Here is a 15,963-nt window from a genome sequence, read left to right as displayed (position 1 = left end):
AAAAATCTTTTTCTAATTGAGCAACTTTTTCCTAAATTTGTGTGATGCTTTGAATGGGACTTGAACCCAGCACGGAACTTGAACCCCAGAGCACGCTATCACCACCGTGGCGGCATATTATATTGTAACGAAATTTGGGAAATTCCGCTTATTTGAAACCTTCTGCTAACGTTCGAATCGCTAAACTGTTGAATCAATCACTCCAATATTCTGTATTGCAAAATGGTCTTTATTAGAGTACTTTGGGGGTAGTACAATTATATTTCACAATTATACTTCACTTCGCAACTGATAGCGTGTTTAAATCAAACTGATTGACTATTACTCAGCTTGCGCTGCTTTTATACTCTCTGTCGCCTCGCCTGCATATTTCTCCAAAGGTCTAGACGTTTCACCTTCTAGAACTCTTGTATCTCCTGCTTGGTAATTAGTTATATGCGTGTGTATGCGTGAGTATGAACTTCGGCTGATGATTACATGTGTTTGTGAGTATCTGTTCGTTGCCTTCTAGGTATGTGTATAAATGATGATTTATGTCTTCATGTACACCAGTGTGTCTTGCTTTAACGTCGACAATATATAAGAGTGGCTGCTTCATGTTTTTGTTGTTGTGTGATTATTTACTAACAGCCTAGTGATGTCAACATTCGCTACAATATTATAACACAGAGGGAAACAAACCTAAAGCCTATGACAATAAAGATCATTTCTTATCATCAGCAGCTTCGCTTTTGGTACTGCAGTTCTATGTCACATCCACGTCCACATTTGCATATGCGTATGAGAAAAAAATATTCATTCGTATAGCAGCAGTCTTTGGCTCATTCAAAATGAACGTTAGCAAGACAAGCAGTCTTTCAACAAAACACCAGCCGCCCATCTGTCTGAGAACAAATTTCTTTAATATGCTCATTCCCGTCACAGTGTTGGAATACCTATACGTAACACCTATTAGGACATAAATATATTACGGTGACCATAACAATTTAAGAATACCGAAAATGGTTTAGAATGATTACGTATAAAAACTTACTTTGAGAGGATTTCAAAAATGGGAAGCCAAGTTTTGTGGAGTAATTTTTCTTGTGTTAAGCAAAATTCGTATGATATAAGAACATTCATTTAGTCCGTCCGTCCGAGTGATAGTAACCCTGAATTCCCGTGTGAATTATTTTGTATTATTAGTGGCGAATGTGAAAGAGAGTGACTGTGGAGCAGGGTATTGCGATATTATACAATATGCAGCATTTAATCAAAAACATTTATTTCAGGCTGTAGTTGTAGAAGTGCCATCTATCTAGGTCCTAAAATGAATGTTTCTACTTGCAAAACTTTGTAGCTTCAATGTCCATGAATGTTCTTATTGCAGGGTTCATTAGCTTAAACAAAGCAGGGACGGGGTAAACGGGTTGCGATGATACAGGGTTTTGAAATTTCTAACTAAAACAAAATAAGCGGAAAATGAACAGAAGACTAAATCCATTAAAAAACTAAAAGAAAATTGAAAATGATTTTTCAAGTATGTTGTTCGATATTAATAAAAGGTATGAATAAAAATTCGCTAAAAATTCGTATTAGATTTAAAATTGTTCACTTAATATAAAGCCCTGCAAAAATGTAAGTAAGGGTTTACTTACGGGGGCAACATCAATTTTAGTACCATTTGGGCCTTGATGCTGTCGGGTTACATCGCGCTATGGTTTCAAAGCCCAAGATAACAAAAAATGTATTGGCGCCAGTTATGGAAAAGAATCGCTACGATAACAGAATTTGAAGGCAACCATGCGAAAAATGCCTAAAAGAACGGAAAACATATAGTCTTTATGTTTCCATTCACTCCCAGTATGATGAACAATATTTGTAACTAGTTACATAATAACAACTGTACTAGATGTCAAAAAAGTTCATCTTGAGGGTTAGTAGAGAAATTGTTGACGTAAGTTATACAAGAATTATAGTTTATTTAAAGAGTCTCATGCATTTCTAAAAACATTCTTAGCAAATACTTTGAATTTTTGATCGCGGGTTCGAATTGAGCTCAAGGCCTAACAATAACTTTTCATCATTATTATTGTTATGATAAATTTTTTCTTAATTGAAAACAAATTTTTTTTTTGTTTAAATTAGAATAGAAGAAAGAAAAAAATTAGACAACTGCGAAAGCTCGTTGTATAGATCCATTTCGGGAACTGCTAAATTCCTTCATCGGCAACGTTTTAGGCGCCGCTGCTATAACCATTCAGCCATCACAGCGGTTTTTTGTTTGTCTTCATTAATCCTACTTCTATTCTGGTTCGTGCCAATTGATATTCACAACACTGCGACATCTGTTGCAGAATGTATGTGAAAATTGGACTTGTTTGATGGCAATGCTGCCATAGTGTCATATTTTATTGACACTTTTTTCCCCGTACTCTGGGATGTATTAACAATTTTTTTTGTTATATCGGCCTACTGATTTGTAAGATCGCGGGTTCGAATCGAGCTCAAGGCCTAACAATAATTTTTATCATTATTATTGTTATGATAAATTTTTTCTTAATTGAAAAATTTTAATTTTTTTTTATTTTTTTTTGAATTTTTGTTTTTGCATAGAAATAAGAGCAGCCAAGAATTTTTGACGTTTGGCAACGCATGGTGAATGATGCATAGTAAAAAGAGGCAGTTCAATTATAATTGATTTTAATGAGCGCCTAATTTTGTTCAATTGTTTGCCGTCGAAAATGTCCTTTTTTACTTCCTTTATATTAGGTCGGTTGAATGTTTGTCCGCTTTTCATACAAATCTTGCAATCGATTTTTAAGTAACTTCTCATTGAGTTACAAACGTGAAACTTTACACATAGGTTAGAACACCGTGATAATGCAACAAACGGAAAAAATCCGTTAGGTGGCGCACGGATCGAAGTAATTAGATAAGAATTTGAAAATATTCAAACCAGCTTTTAAGTAATTTCTCGATGAGCTAGAGACTTGAAATTTCAAACTTAATTCAGAGGTCGATGACAGGCGATGACACGATACAAAAGGATACGCTAGGGGTCCCAAGGGATGAGATATTTAGAAAATCATACGAAACAGAGAGAATTTTGGGATTGATTTTTATTTAAGTTCTCATTGAGCTACAACTGTAAAACTTCACAGATAAGATAAGACGCCGAGAAAATTTAAGAAAAGGAGACAAAAATTCCTTTAGGTGGCGCACGGATCGAAATATTTAGATAAGATTTTGGAAATTTGTTGTTTTGAGATCGATTTTAAAGTAACTTTTCATTGAGCTACAAACATGAAACCTCAGAGACAGGTTAAGACACCGTGGCAAAGGTACAAAAGGAGAAAACAATTCCGTTAGGTGGCACACGTAACGAAAAATTAGATAATAATTTAGAAATTTGAAACCGGGTTTTAAATAACTTCTCGATGAGCTAGAGGCTAAAAATTTAGAGCTTAATTCAGAGGTCGATGACAGCCGATGACGCAATACAAAAAGTTTTGCTAGGGGGCGCACGGACTGAGATATTCAGAAAAATCAAACGCAACGGAGGGAATTTTGGGATTGATTTTTATGTAAGTTCTCATTGAGCTAGAAGCATAAAACTTAACAGATAGGTTAAGAACCGAGAAAATGTAAGAAAAGGAGAAAATAAAAAAATTTTAAACACTTCCTTTATGTAAATGGACAAGAATCAGCGAAAAATTTGCAAAAATGTTTATGAAAAGTAAAAATATAAAGGTGGATCCCAATTGATTGACTAATAATATCTCCTTTCCTACCAACTTTCCAATCCAAGTAATGTGCGCTATTAAAGTTTGCAAATATTTTCTGAAAGAACAAAAAAAATTTAACCTATTCGCCAAAAACTAAACCAAATGGTCACCTTAACCATACGTTAAACGCGCCTAAATATATGCCACATATGTTTGATTGGGTGCATATTTAGCATTACACAATACATACACATATCGCACATATGAATGCAGTATAAGAATCTTAAGAAAAACGTTAAAATGCAGTTTCATACTTCTTTCAAAGTGTTTGCCTTCTCATTCAACAAAGAAGCTTCTAAGACATTCATTTGTGTGCGCTTGGAATTTTTATTTTCTTAATCGCTAGGCATGCAAGGCAAAAGTGTGATGCGGGGGGGGGGGGGGGGGTATACGGAGGAAAATATAAGCAAATAAAAATAATAAATATGCTTTCAATGTGAGGACGAACTGCCTCACCAACATTTTCATCGAATACTTGTGTTTAGCTTTTTACGCATACACAAACAAGCTCATATATGTATATACATACATCCGCACGTATGTAAGTAAAGCTCACACTAAAGTTAAAATGCTTCATTGGTGCTCTTTGGAAATGTATTGTATTTTATTACTTTTACATTCTTACATATGCGTGTTTATGTAAACTATTTTATTCGATCTCTTTGTTGACATGCAATGTCTTTACTTGATGATGCACTACAATAACTCAATGTTATTGGTACAATAAGAGGTTTACATATAGTCGAGTGGATATATATTTATTTTCTTAAGATTCCCTAGAGTGAATATCAATAACATTTGCATATAAATATGGTAAGTGCTACTAAGTATAAAATAGAGCTGATGGCTTCATTCTATCGGCACATGTCCCACCTTCGCGCATCATCTTTATCTGCCTTTATTGGCTTTTACTTAATAACAGAGACCAGTCTGATGGTTTGTGACTAAAAATTGATTTGTCAGCTAAGTAATAATATCTGCATCTTTATTATACTATATAAAACTACAGTGTCTGAGCTCCTTAGAGTAAAACAGACGGTCTACTGAGCAGATTTTCCAAATTCAAATCTTAATATGACATATGTCTGTCCCAGATTGACATATGGGTACTTTTGAATAGTAACTTTAATAAAAAGCATGCCTAATTACTTTATTAAATGTACACTATGTACACTAGACACAGAAATGTATTAAATTGCATGACATGTCACCGTTTATGCTTGGAGTAAAACAAACAAACAAACGATAACATTATCTTTTTTATGCACACATGTATAGCAAAAACCTTTTTTTTTATCGAATGAGTTGACGAGCGAACGAACACGGGGGGATTCAAGAGGTTGATAAGTGCAATTCAGTTCTTCCACGACCCATTTGTCAACCTGACCTACGCGCGGCGAGTCCTGCTACAATTGTGTATGTGTCAAACACATAGCAGGCGAGACTCTGGCGACACCAAATTCCTCATGGAACTAGGGCGTGTGGGGGCGGTATAGCCTAGAAGGTTCAGTAATCGGGCTAGTACCTTAATGCCCGGATCTTTATCCCGCAAAAAACCATCAACATCGATAGACCTTCGGGGAGTGTCTTTATCGCAACAACAACAACAGCGAACGAGCTCAAGCGTGGCATCTCCCATACAAACCCAATCCTTCATATAATATATGTACGTACATATTGTAACGAATTAAGAGAGATTCCGCTTATTTCCAACCTTCTGTAAACGTTCGAATCGCTAAATTATCGAATAAATAACTCCAATTTTCAATAATACAAAATGGTCTTTATTAGACTAATTTAAGGTACTTCACAATAACACTTATACTTCACAACTAATTGCGAGTTTAAATTAAAATGATTACTGGCGGCTCAGCTTTGGCTGCTTATATACTCTCTGTTGCCTCGTACCCACGTATAGGTGTGGCTGATTAGTATCGGCTTAGTGATGGTAGTATCGCTTAGTGATACTAATATTCGTCACAATATTTTTGGAACTATTTGTGACAACTCTGAAACTCCGATTTGTTTTAAAGCTGCTACTTAAGGACCTTATTTCTTGAGCTTTTCATGTCACCATATTTTTGTTTTTTCAGGTAAGCGAGTGAGATAAAGATCTATAAAAAACCTATTTGTGACACAATTCGGTTGAAATGTGGTGATAAGAAAGCCTTTTGCCTAGTTTTACTTAAGATGCCTTTTCTCCGGAAAATGATCCAGGGACCGTCTCGTTAGTCTTGAAGATGAGGTCTGTTGTTTGCGAATGCTTGGATCGATCAAGGATCGACTAATTGTTTTTATGGTTAGTGCGGGAGAGCCGGTAGGGATTGTGGTAAATTGGACGAGGTGAGAAAAGAGAAATGCCGGAAAACCGTGATTTAAAGGGAGTGGAAGGAGACAGGGATGAAAGAAAAGGGAAAGGAAGAGGCAAAACCAGATGCCAGAAAGATGAAAAGTAGTGGGAAAGGAAGCGAGAGGAATTAGAGGGTGGAGAGTAGGAGTGAGAAATGTAAGTACTCACCATATATTAGCACTAAACAGAAAAGCTTTTCCAGAAAATACCACTGACCAATCCTAATTTAAAGGCATGTGACGCTAGAAGACAGTGTCCAGTCAGAATACCCGTCATTAGTCTACAGTCCATTCTATTTAATCATAGAAGCAACTTTGTTAGTTTAAGGTTGTGGGACCTACACATAATCTTCGACACTTGACAGCCCAGCGCTGGAACCCACGCCTTTCCCGCTTGGTCGATCATGTGCACCTCTCGCCTTCTCTTGATCTCGTCCAATCTAATTGGGACGTCGACGGATCAAGCTTAAAGGGATGCGCCTTTTTTGGCTAGGTCATCTGCTTTTTCATTCCCATCTATTCCCAGGAAAGCTTTACGACTTTCACCGAGGGCACAGGACAAATAGGGATAGGTTGCGAAAGGCAGTCCCCTATCAACACTCTATCCAACATCGTGAGATGAAATTTTTTAAGGCTTAGTACGTCCGCTGAACGTTTGAGATCAACAATGGGCCAGATCAGCTCTTTATTAGCTGACCCCCTCCTGTCCAAAGGTAGACTTTATAGGGCTGTTCACTGGGGTGGGTGGATTTGTATGGACGAAAGTTAACCGATATCGCGCCATCGACTTTTCGATAGGATTTGGACTCAGGAAAAAGTTCCACTACGCATACCCAAAAAATTATTTTCGAGCCTACGAAATTTAATTTTTTGACTTTTTTCGATTTTGATTTTCAAGGTTTTTTTCACAGTTTTTTGACAAAAAAAAAGGGTAAACATGAAAAGCAAATGAAATTTTTTAGTAGGTCATGAAAAAAACCTTATAAATCAAAGTCGAAAAAAAGTAAAAAAAAAATGAAATTTCGCAGGCTCAAAAAATATTTTTTTGGGTATGCGTAGTGGAACTTTTTTTCCTGAGCCCAAATACTATCGAAAAATCGATGGCTCGATATCAGTTAATAAATCGACCCAGTCTACTGTTCACATTACAACTGTACTCGAGTATACCTGCAATAGGTCCCGCATAGCACACCCCAGATGGAAATGAAAGTTCGTCAGCGTAGGCCACCACATGGAAGCCCTTATATTCGATGTCCTGGAGTAGCTTCTTAACGGTCACGACCCAAAGGAGGGAAGAAAGAATGCCTCCTCACAGTGAACTACTTCACTTATTTCTCTGCACTACTCGCTGGACCCCCCGCACCGTGAAATGCAAACAACCTTCGAGCTTCGCTAGGGGCACATGCCCACTCCTATATATGCACCCATGCGCATTTGTATTTTGTAGGAAGAAAATAATCAAATAAGTTAGCTTCCCAAAATCGCAACCATGAATTTACATATAAAACATACTAATTGGAAGTTAGGTTCGTTTGCGAAAAATCTGCAGTATTCTCTTACAGCAAATGTCGTCACAACTCACAACGAAATCACTTAGTATGTCCTTTGAAAGTCTGTACACAAAATTATGTTCGTGTTAGTCGACATTATTCCATTGACTTATTACACCACCCTCACCTTATTTTGCACACTAACCCACATTCTTGGCAAGTGGTGTGGGTGCATTGTTCAAGAGCAAATGAGAGACAATGTTGAAAGCCATGAGAATATAACCGGAAAGAGATTCAAAGGCACATTGAGAGCGTAAGTGCTTGCTGTTACAAAATAATATGAGCACACATATACACATACCCATATACGTACACCATCGTATGGGAGCATATTTTTATTGCGAGTATGGCGCCGGGGTGTTCTAATTGTATATTTTATTACGTCGGCCAACCGAAATCTGTTTATTCGTACACTTTATTGAAATGTCCACGAACACATCTGTGTTTCAGTGTTCAACGGTAAAAGGAGCATTAGTGATGAGAATTTCTACGGGTTTAGTGGATTTATAAAGTTTACTTAATCAAAGCGAAATTTGTATTATATATTAAGTAGGTAATCTTCAAATCTAGGCGGCCTGTCTTGCAGATGCCGTTCGGAGTCGGCGTGAAACATGTAGGTTCCGTCCTGTCAAAATCTCTTCTTATTTATTTTAATCTTCTTATTAAGCGCGTTTTTAGGCTTGGCTGGCTAGGTCATGTTATGCCAATGGACGAAGACTCTCCAGCCAAGAAACTACTTCAGTCAACACCGCAGTTTGGAGGCAGGGGAAGGGAGACCTTCACTGAGTTGGAAGAGGTAGCTGAAGGAAGACTTGACCTCCTTTGGTGCTCCGAATTGGCTTCAGTTATTTTGAAACAGGGTTAGCTGGCGTGGCTTGTTGCGAAACGCCAAAAGTCGCTCAGGCGGTAAAGCGTCAATTAATGATAATCGGCGAAGGTAATATTTGTTAAGTACTATTATCTTGACTGATCTCTACTACGTGGTGAAATTCGCCTCTCGGTGGATCTTTAGGAATGGCTCTTCATTCGATTTTCAACTCACAAAATTATCCCTATGTATTTACTCACATATAGATTGGCAGACGAAGTAACACATAGGAGGCATAGAGAAAGACGAAAAGGGTGTTGGTGTTGTGTATCCCAAAACTATTCTCCTCAAAGTTTAGAGAAGTTTTTTCGAACATGAATTCAGCATGCTTCAGCGCTATCACCATGTGGTACTTGCCCGGCTTCGCTGGAAATTATTTGTTTAGGTAGTAGTAGTGTCACCTAACGCGAATGATAGCGGGAGTCTAGTAGTGGGAGGTGTAGAGTGCCATACTTGTAGATCACCCATTGGGTTGTTGTTGTTGTAAGGACAAAAAACTCCGAATTTTCGATGGAAAGCTCCTTGCCGGTTAAGATTCCGAAACGCTTTGGTACTAGCGTTCCGCTCCTTTTCCCAAATTCAACTTTTCCCAACTCATACTCCCTCAAGGTAAGAATGGAGAGGATAATTATAAAAGGTAACGGGAGTCTGGTAAACCTGTTGGCTGCACGATAACTACAGCATCTTTCAGGCGGAGGTCACCGCTATAAAGGATGCGGTGGATAGAATACTATCCTCCGCTGTAACTGTTGAGGAATTTAAGATCTAATCAGATAGCCAAGCGGCTAGAAAAAGCTCTAGGCTCTGCCACTGTGACGGATTCCTTGACCTCATTCGCGGTGGCATCAAATATATCCGTGGCAATTGTGAGGCAAACTATGGAGTTCCGCTGCCCACCTGCTCTATGCTTCTAAACAACTGGGCATCGAGCCAGTCAAGCGAAAGCTGGGCTGTCACCACCGCTTTCCGTGAGTCGGGGTTTATTTGGCACGATGTTGACTTAAAGCGCTTGGCGCAGCTGTTAAGGTTTATAAAAGCTCATCTATTCATAGTTACAGCAGTATTAACACCCATGCGTATCTATGAGCTGTGCCTTAATATACTGGACTGCGCCAGCTTTGTTAGCTCTACCAAATCCGAACACTGTTAAGAACTTTTTTGACGTCGAACACTGAACTACAATAATGCAATAAAGAACAATTTTATTAAATGGCTTTTCATTTGTTTTTGTATCTTAACTCTAACTCAGAGAGGAAATAAAAATATTTTATAGCATCTACTTTTTGTTTTTTTCCGACCCAATCTCCGTTAGATAACAACAGCTGAGGTATGACGTAACTTTTAAAGGGGATTTTGGACTGTGGCCTCTTTAACCAGCATGTTAAGGTTAACATTTATGATGCATACCTGTACATAAGTTCGTGTGGTATACGACTTTGGGATATTAGCTGGATATATGTTTGTATGTATGTACATACATAATCATGTATGTCACATTATTGTTTTTCCTACAATATTAGCGGAAATATGTTCAATGCAACTGAGGTCAAGCTGGTTGAATAAGAGGTTAATTTGATTGGGTTTTAAAAAGCCCATTATTTTTAGTTGTGGTTGTTTTGGGTGGTTTATAAATTTAAGAAAGCAGAAAAGTTTACAACACCTTTGAATCATTTATCTTAGACACAGAGAATGCAGCATGCACTTTTGCGTTCGGCATACGTGTCGTCAGAGAAGAAAAAAAAAATTCGCGCAGAGCGGAGAGTTAGAGGGGTCAAAAAATCCTTCCTGTCCCCAAAGGACTGCCCATAAAGCAACAACAACAACGATTATCGTTACGGTTGCGGTTATGACCGCGGTTGCGGTTGCCCTAAACTAAGTGTAAGATCTGAAATTCTTAGCTCAGTGAGCAGTTACTTAAAAACCAATTGCAATTTCCCCCTATTCGATATGAATTATGTAAATATCTAAATGTGTTAATTTCCGAATCAACGCAGCATACCGCAGACCCTACTCCTTCCATTACTTTGGAACCAGCGGTGTGTCACCTGGTCTGCCATTTGGGCAGGCTTGAGCCAACCATCGCAGTCTGTTCGTCCCGTAATTGATGACGCTATGTTACTTCGGTCGTATGGTTTGCGCTTAAGCCCATCCGAGCCATTGAGTCTCGTTAAAGTTGTAGGCGCTATATGTATTGCCAGCGCGTCTACCCGTGGAATGTGCAGAATGGCATACAGTACAGTTGTCTAGGTCTTTTTTCAGTGCTCCCGTTATGCAAAGCATAGATAGCCTACAGACCTCTATAATTTTTTAAGAAAGGTTCTTTTTTGTGTGGTTGTTCATCAAACAAGGGTTCCAAAGTATAGCATGGGCTTTAAAATCGCTGTAAATAACCAATGGAAGAATTACAGAAATTCCACGGGCACCCCAGCATTCTTTTACACGCTTCTATGTCAACTGTCTAAAATGGTTTCTTCTACAGAATTACCTCTCCCAGCTTGGGTCTTTTCGTAAAGAAGACGTGCGTCTTGTCCACGTTGGCGGTCAACCCGAAATGAGATATAATATAGAGGTATGTAAGGATCGAGATATTCGCAAAATCGTATTTGTGGTCTGATTTGGCTCATATTTGGAACACATAATACATACAAAATAGAAAGTAACCTATGAAAAAAAATCGGCGCTAGGTGGCGCAAGGATCGAGATATTCACAGAAATCGTATTTGTGGTCCGATTTGGCTCATATTTGGAACACATAATACATACATGAATAGAAAGCAACATATGAAAAAAACCGACGCTAAGTGGCGCAAGGATCGGGATATTAAAAAAATTGTATTTATGGTCTGATTTGGCTCATATTTGGAACACATAATACATATAAGAATAGAAAGCGACCTATGAAAAAAATCGCCGCTATGTGGCGCAAGGATCGAGATATTAAAAAAAATCGTATTTATGGTCTGATTTGGCTCATGTTTGGAACAGTCCGGTAGAAGGACATCAAAATATTTTGGAGTTCGAGGAGGGACAAGCATACGTGGCGCAGAGTCGAGTAAAGTCTTTGGAAGGATTATGTATTGAGGACTTAGATTGTAATAAATTGTCAGGAAACAGTCCTTGTAATAAAGAGTCGCTAAATGAACTAAATAGAATGAGAAATAATAGGTAATTAAATAAAGACTAAAAACTTGAAAATAAAATAATTACAAAAAAAATTTCACATTTCTATTCATAGTCATATATAAGACCAACTGAACCTTAATAAGTATATGCTACGCCTCACATTTTTAGAACTTTCACGCGCCCAACGCTTTTATTTAATTGTCTGGTCAACGCCCTTTAGTATTTAGTATTTTAGTATTATTATTACTTCATGTAAGTATTGTTTTCAATAAAACCGTTATCTTGAACATTTTTTTAAAATTAGTTTATTATAAATTTTATTTCTTGTTTGGTGGAAAGCCACACAAACAACAACACACCTCAAAAAATTAGAGGGGTATGCAGACTATCGATGCTTAGCATTACGGGAGCCCTGAAAACAACCCCAACGGCTGCACTGTATGCCATTCTACACATTCCACCTTTAGACCTGGTAGCAAAGAACATAGCATTAACAACCGCAACCAGGCTCGGTACTTCGGGACAGCTTGAGCGCCGACCATATGGCCAAAGTAGTATAGCATCATCAATCACAAGACGAACAGTTTACCTGATTAACTATCTGAGCTTCGAGGGAGATCTTAAGGCCACAATAGAGGTGGACGGTTGGCGCAAGGGTGCGCAAATGGCGGACGAGGCGATACATGTGTACACAGATGGTTCCAAAGTAGTGGAAGGAGTAGGGTCTGCGGTATATTGTGCTGATCCGGAAATAAGCAGATCCTACAGGCTGCCGGATTACTGTAGCGTTTTCCAAGCGGAAATATTAGCCGTAACCAATGCAGTAGAAACCCTAGAAGAGAATAGCTTAAGCTGCAACCGTGTTAACTTTTATATTGACAGTCAAGCAGAAATTAAGGCAATAATCTCGCATAGCACAGCAACTAAATGCGTGTTAGAGTGCAAGCAGTCTCTGGAGAGAATCGGGACAGGGTGAAGCATACATCTATATTGGGTCCCAGGGCATATGGGAATAGATGGGAATGAAAAAGCGGACGAACTAGCTAAAAAGGGCGCATCCCTTGAAGCTTGCTCCGTAGACGTCCCAATTAGACTGGGCGAGATTAAGCGAAGGCGAGAGGTGCACATGATCGACCAAGCGGGAAGGGCGTGGGTTCAAGCGCGGGGCTGTAAAGTGTCGAAGATTATGTGTAGGTCTTACAACCTTAGACTAACAATGTTGCTTCTATCATTAAAAAGAGAGGACTGTAGACTCATGACGGGTATTCTGACTGGAAACTGCCTTCTAGCGTCACATGCCTTCAAATTAGGCTTGGTCAGTGATAGCAGATGTAGGAAGTGCGGGTTGGAGGAGGAAAGGATCGAGAACGTTCTGTGCTCGTGCCCTGCACTTGCCAGGCTAAGACTCCAGCTATAAGGAGTGATATAGCTGTCAGATCTAAAAGCAGCAAGTGGCTTAAGTCCTAGGAAGCTTCTGGTATTTGCCAAGAGGACGGATTTATTTTATAACATAGGTCCTGGTTTTTGATAGGGTTTTTCAGTTTGGTCGTTAAAACAAACTTCTGGTAACACTACAGACTCAATCAGCCTATGAACCGGCCAGTTCAACCTAACCCAGCCTATTTAATTTGAAAGTAGCCCAACCCTTTGTTATTTTTTTAAACATCAATCTTTCACACTTCTCATTTGATTACTAATTTGCCTGGAGCATAAAAACAAATTGCATAATTGGTATGTGTTTGTTAGATATACATATATGAATGTATACACATGTATATATATATGTAGTGGATCACAATGTAACATGTAAAATTCTCACAAAAACTAAGCTTTGACTGTGTGATGCCACTCATTTAACCTACTTTAAGCCAGATTTAATTTTACATAAATATTTAGCAGAGTCACTTAGGTTGTAAAGCATTCGTGAGCCGCAACCATGCATACATATACATATATGTACATGCACACATCCGTACTTATAGACAGAAATAAATAAACAATTTTTATCTAATATCAATTACAAAAAACCATCGTATATAGCAATATGAGCAAAGCTCGCTAATTAAATACATAGAAATAAATATATTCCAGGGATGCACCTTAACGTTAAGCTAATCGTTTATCAAAAAATTTCCACCGTTTCCGTTGAAACACTTCGAAATATTATCGATAAAGAAATTATCAAGATAAATTGTATCTCGTTTTTAACCGAAACGAAAAGCTTTCGTTAACGCTAAAAACGTTAACGAAAACGTGATACTTTATGTTTGAATTGTGCTGGCAATGCTATAGCCATGGTGAAGCCGTAAGGTGGCAACAACGAGCGCACATACACACACAAACTCTATGTAATTTGTTTGTGTAATTCGTTGGTGGTAATGTCAAAAATACTCTGAGAAATGTTCGTACTGTCAAAATTCATGAGAAAAGTTGCAATCAGCTTGGATAATGCTTTCACCTTTAATGACTCCGCCATCAATCAGCTTTGCCAGCATAGTTTGAAATTAATAATCAACATAAACGATTTGATTTCGTTTTGATATGGCAGAAAACGAAACGAAATCATTTCGTTAATTTGACGATCTTAACGTTAATAAACGAAACGAAATGACTTCGTTTCGTTTATTAACGTTGATTATCGTAACGAAATGATATCGTTTCGTTGGTTAAGCATGCCTGATATATTCGTGCTGCCCAATGGTGCTTGGGCATGCCTCCTTTTTCAATATGAAAGTATGTACAGTGTACACAGTAAAATGTTTTCATAGTGCTTATGCGCCTAAAATTATACAACAGAAATAAGTATTTTATGCCCTCATTCAACTCTAATTTTAAAATAACTCTCTCTATTTTCGATACTCGTTGCGTTATTCCTTTCTCTTCTCTTCATATTAAAATCAATCAATAAACTTATATTTTTAGTAATTTTTCTATTCTTTCATCAAATTTCTTTGTGTTTATGTCATTTATGTATATTCTTTAAACATTCTGTTCATGTACTGGTATTTATATTCGCCGCACATGCGCACACGAATATAACATTTGCTACTCGTTAGAAGAAAATGTATTGAAATTCGTTAGCCTTATTTTTTTGTTAATTTGTTGGGGCTGCACCTAACAAGGCACAAAGTACTAACAAACAACTAGCTGGAATATTTATTGAAAGGGGGTGGTATATCCAGTACTTGACGTTGCGATTTCCATTGCTGGAATGGTTTTTGTTATTGTGCAGAAAGCTCGTCCTAATATTTGCTCTTATGATTTAAGCCAAGTGAAAATAAGTATCTATTATAAATATTGAATATAATACGTATGTATGTGTGTATGTAAGTATGTTTGTATGTATATATGCATGTGCGTTGTGCGGAGAAGTGCATATTGTAAGAGGTGATTTCTTAAAATAGAAAATCAGTAATAGATTAGTTTTTATACTCAGTTGAGCAGAGCTCACAGAGTATATTGTTTGATTGGATAACGGTTGGTTGTACATATATAAAGGAATCGAGATAGATATAGACTTCCATATATCAAAATAATCAGGATCCAAAAAAAATCTGATTGAGCCATGTCCGTCCGTCCGTCCGTCCGTTAACACGATAACTTGAGTAAATTTTGAGGTATCTTGATGAAATTTGGTATGTAGGTTCCTGAGCACTCATCTCAGATCGCTATTTAAAATGAACGATATCGGACTATAACCACGCCCACTTTTTCGATATCGAAAATTTCGAAAAACCGAAAAAGTGCGATAATTCATTACCAAAGACAGATAAAGCGACGAAACTTGGTGGATGAGTTGAATTTATGATGCAAAATAGAAAATTAGTAAAATTTTGGGCAATCGGCGTGGCACCGCCCACTTTTAAAAGAAGGTAATTTAAAACTTTTGCAAGCTATAATTTGTCAGTCGTTGAAGACATCATGATGAAATTTGGCAGGGACGTTACCCCTATTACTGTATGTACGCCTAATAAAAATTAGCAAAATCGGAGAAGGACCACGCCCTCTTTAAAAAAAAATTTTTTTTAAAGAAAAATTTTAACAAAAAATTTAATATCTTTACAGTATATAAGTAAATTATGTCAACATTCAACTCCAGTAATGATATGGTGCAACAAAATACAAAAATAAAAGAAAATTTCAAAATGGGCGTGGCTCCGCCCTTTTTCATTTAATTTGTCTAGGATGCTTTTAATGCCATAAGTCGAACAAAAATTAACCAATCCTTGTGAAATTTGGTAGAGGCTTAGCTCCTAGGACGATAACTGTTTTCTGTGAAAAAGGGCGAAATCGGTTGAAGCCACGC

Source organism: Eurosta solidaginis, chromosome 2 (assembly GCF_040869045.1).
Source record: "Eurosta solidaginis isolate ZX-2024a chromosome 2, ASM4086904v1, whole genome shotgun sequence".
Classification (NCBI taxonomy): domain Eukaryota; kingdom Metazoa; phylum Arthropoda; class Insecta; order Diptera; family Tephritidae; genus Eurosta; species Eurosta solidaginis.
The sequence above is the reverse complement of the archived record's forward strand: the minus strand, read 5'-3'. Positions refer to the sequence as shown.